Source organism: Vicia villosa, linkage group LG2 (assembly GCF_029867415.1).
Source record: "Vicia villosa cultivar HV-30 ecotype Madison, WI linkage group LG2, Vvil1.0, whole genome shotgun sequence".
NCBI classification, from domain to species: domain Eukaryota; kingdom Viridiplantae; phylum Streptophyta; class Magnoliopsida; order Fabales; family Fabaceae; genus Vicia; species Vicia villosa.
The window spans coordinates 75,540,004-75,544,568 of NC_081181.1; the positions used below are offsets into that span (position 1 = coordinate 75,540,004).

Below are 4,565 nucleotides of genomic sequence, written 5' to 3' on the forward strand. Positions count from 1 at the left end.
TGCACCCAACAAGAGGCTATGCATAAGAACAAGAGTGAAACACAAAACAAACCATAATGACTAAATTCATTTGTTCATTTCTTCTCATGATTGTTTTCATTTCTGTGATCCAAGATGCCTATGTAAGCAATTTTATCTCTCCATCTATTATGAATCTTTGAGTTTTCTGATATGAATGGCAATGGCTTCAAATAATCTCAAAAAAAATTTTTTGAGTTATTTGTTTTCCCCTTAATATACTAACCCATATTTACTTTTCTATTTTTTTATAGGCAGGTGGAGAAGGATCACTTCATTCTGAAGGTAGTAATTTAAATTAATTTTTGTTTTATTATTTTTTTAAAACTATGTTAATTTATTAATCTTATTCAAATTCAAACATTAATTTTTTAGAATGTGAGAAGGAATGTGAGAATCGTTGCTCAACAGCTAAGGACAAGAAAGCATGTCTAACCTATTGTAACATTTCTTGTGGAAAATGTTTTTGTGTTCCATCTGGAACATCTGGTCATAAGGAAGAATGTCCATGCTACAACAACTAGAAAACTAAGAGAGGAACACCCAAATGTCCCTAGTTTATGTATTGTTCCCGCATGCATAAATCTCAGTCAAAGCAATTTATGTTTCTTGATTAATAATGAAAAACAATACTTATATGTTGAAGTCAAGTATTGATATTATACAATTTGTGTTGGCCATGAATGATATGCAATCATGAAGTTGTCGCATTAAACCTAATTTCTCTAAATCAATAGGATTCTCAATTAAAAGTCTTTTTTAAACTTGTAGGCATCACCTACTAATATAACTCACATAAGTAAAAGAAATCGAAAATGTTGCGATATAATTTTTGTTCTAATTGCATGTGTTCATATTCTTTATGAGATTTAGTTGTGATATTCTCCAAAGGTAGAGTCATCCTTTGTTTTTCTCTATTGGTTGATGTTATTTAGGGTAGTGTTGTTGTCTTGGGTGTTTTTTTTCTTCTTGGTAACTTTATTTTTTGCTTTGGATGTAGTTGTTGTTTGCACTTTGTCGGGCAATTTTTTTTCTGTCGAAAAAAATTATTTATTAAAATATTCATGAGACAATTAATATTTCTCTTTTGATTAATTCAATTATTGATATTTGTTCCTCTCACCTCTTATTATAAATTCCTCCTACTTAATATATATATATATATATATATATATATATATATATATATATATATATATATATATATAAACGGGGCCTATCAAGTGAGAATGATAGTGTAACACGGTGAACTGACTTTTTTATAATCGAAATGTCGCGGTTAAGCAAGAGTCGCCACCGACTTTTATTTTATCCAAATTAAATCAGAAAGGCTAAAAGAACAGGAAAATACCTTTTAAAAAGATTTGAGTTCGGGGGGTAATTTATGCAAAGGGAAGGTTTAAAAGCACCCTTTGCATCCATGGTTTTCTATGGGCTCTTAATTGCTTTGCTCGTTTTTGAAACCAAAAGTTTTAGAAATGTAGAAGAAGAAGAAACAAGGACTTTAGCTCGTAAATAAGCGTAGCCTTGAAAGTGTTTAGAAAATAGTAGAAAGAGATTTTTAAACCAGAGCATGCAATTAAGGGCAAATTACCTGTTTAGATGAAAAATGTTCTTTTTTGCCTTTCAGGTTGAAAGGGTCTATCCATGCCATAAGAGGGCAGGAAGCCTTTCATTTGGAGGTTGAAGGGTCGTCGCATTATCGTTCGCCATAAGACTGACCCATGCCATAAAGAGGAAGGTAGTCTAAGGGAAGGATCAGAATAGCCTTTTTGTAGGCAGCCAGAAGATACCTCAGCCTTTTTCGTAGGCAACTTTCGAGGGTCGAAGTCATATTCGTGTACTGACAGCAACATCATTAGGGACTTATGACTTTTATTTATATCGAGACAGCATGGCTGAGGTATCCTCGTATTCGAGGGACATGGCTATTCTGCAAAAAACACAAGGCAACAAGCAACAGAGAGGTTACCCCAAAAGAGTGCGTGGGTGCAACAATCACGTGGTTAACTTCGATGACATTTATCTTGTAAAATTAGTGATTCTAGATTCAATTCAAGAGGGAAATTGAAACCAGCGGAGGGAGAGGGGAAGTGAAACCAGCGGGATAATAAGCTATAGGTCTAACACAAATAATAATTAAGATCAGGGTTTAGGGTTACCGACTATTCGAAGTTTTGGTAATTGGCAAACCCTGAAAAGGTGGGAAAAAATAAGAAAATATATGTGAGTGGATTATAGTTCAGACATCGAATGTGGTTAACCTTAATCAATAAAAGTAAAAATATGAGAAAAGGGTAAAAATACTTAGCTTCGATTAATGAAGGTTGATGGATAAAGATTTGCCTTTGAACATTAAGCATTGACCCTGACCATTAAAGAATTGGCAAAAGAATAGAAAGAAAAAAATAAGTGTAGGAGGAGTTCATTGACAGCGGGAATTAAACCCTAGTTAAATAAAATAATAGGCAAAAATATTTAAATAAAAAAGGTTAGAACTTAGCTTTGAATTTGATATGATATGGTTGACAGTCGGAGGAAGCCTCGGGGTTGACCCTGAAAAATTGGCAAAGCAAAGGAAGACAGAAAAAGAAGTGTATGCGCAGTTCAAAAAAAGTACAGATGGTAAGTCCTAAAATCAAAAGGAAACAAAATAGACTTTTTTTTAAAAATAAAAGAATCGAATACTTAGCTTCGTGAAGGGCGTGGCGCGTAGTCGGAAGGCATTTGAAAAGCAACCCTGAAAAAAGCCACGGAAAACAAATATCTCAGTGTATGGAATGGTCGTCGTAAACCCTGATTAGGGTACGAATTAAATAAAAATTAAAAGAATAAAGGATCGATTTAATTAATTATTGGTTTCTCAACCTAATTAATTAAATCGATGGCAAAAAAAAATCGATTAAAATGTATGACATTCTCATAATTTTTATTAATTAAAACAATTATTCATGGTTTTCTAAAAAATATTCAACTAGATAAAACCAATTAAATAAAAGAATTAAATAAATAAGATAAAGGTTTTATTATAAATAAATAACTAAAAATAAAAAGTTTTTTTTTAAAAAATAAAAGTTTTATTTTATATATAAACAAACTTATTAAAGAAAATTATAGAGAAAAAGAAGAAAAAAAAAAATATATATATATATATATATATATATGTATATATATAAATAAAAACAGTTTATATAATAATAAATAAATAAAATTAAAAAAAGCTTAGCTTAGGATCTTGTGTGGTGGACTCCTCGAAGGTGTATGGTGGACTTCATTCTTGTGGCCTTCAGATCTAGCTCTGATGAAGATCTGGTCATCCTATGGTGAAACAATGAGGTCATACGGTAAGGGTGCGCATCCCATACACACTGGATCTGCAAGAAACAAGAGTTTGAAAATTTAACAAAACAAGATGCAAGAGGCAGGGTTGGAACTCGTGCCCTTGAGAGGTAAGACCTTAAGACGCTACTCTTTGCCATTACGCCATTTTTCGTTCGTTGCAAGTTATCCTTCACTAAATGATATATACAAATAATAATAATAAAAAAAATAAAAAAAAATTAAAACAACACGTTTCGCGGCCAGCACTGTTTCTCTTCAACCTTCGTGTTTTCTACAAACACACAGACTTTTTAGCCACGATTTTTAGGTGTGGCTATTTGCTCTCCTCCTCAAAACCTGCAATTCAATGCAAATAAACACGAAAAAATGGTACAGACGGAATGCACAGAGCCTCACGAATCCAATGAGCTCCTTAATTTGGCATGAAATTGCTTCTAAATACTTTTCCCCAAAATCAAGAATACGAACCCTAACTATGGTGGATCGTAATACCTGCAACTAAATACAAAATTAACGGCACAGAAAGCTTCTAATCATTCTCATGATCAATAATATATATCAATATGTTATTTATGATGACCGTATGATCGTAATCGAATTCAAGAAATTTGATACAAACCGCGGCTTTTGTAGAGAAGGTTCTGGACGCTGATGCCGATCCAATCTCCCTCAGAGAGTGTCGAGCTAGCTTCTACGATCCTCAGAATGGCTTGAATTGATCGAATTCTCAGTCTGTAGAAATCTGGAATGCCAAGGTTTTTATGATTCTGTTAGCGTCCTTTGGTGCCAAGTCCTCCTCTTTACTGGTTCTCTTTTCTGCAACAATCAATAAAATAAAACTGGTACAAGTGTTAATTTTTTGTGTTATAGTTAGTGTGATGGAAATTCATTATAGAAATTCTATATGGAAATTCTATATTGTTATGTTAATTCATGGCCTCTTGGGGTAACTTTTAGAATTGGTTCCTGAAAAAGATAGAAAAAAAATGTATATACGTGAGTGGAGACCGGAGAGAATGAAGAAATAAGGGTTTAAAAAAAGGTTTTTTTGTCTAGGTTAGAATGTGATAAATGGTTAGTTTATATAGGAAAAATATTAGGTAAATAAAAAAGGGAAGTAAATTAATTTGATAAATCTCAATAATCAAAAATTCAAAATTCAATTAAATTTATTTTGATTTTGTGACTATTTTAATCATATAAGA

The 4,565-nt window shown here is 32.2% G+C and overlaps 1 long non-coding RNA gene across 1 annotated transcript; it reads left to right on the forward strand.

The window, feature by feature from the left end:
- Positions 1-269: 269 nt before the first annotated feature.
- On the forward strand, positions 270-698 carry LOC131646305 (uncharacterized). Its single transcript, XR_009297407.1, has 2 exons — positions 270-303; positions 394-698. It is a non-coding gene; the product is annotated as an uncharacterized LOC131646305 (long non-coding RNA).
- Positions 699-4,565: the final 3,867 nt, after the last annotated feature.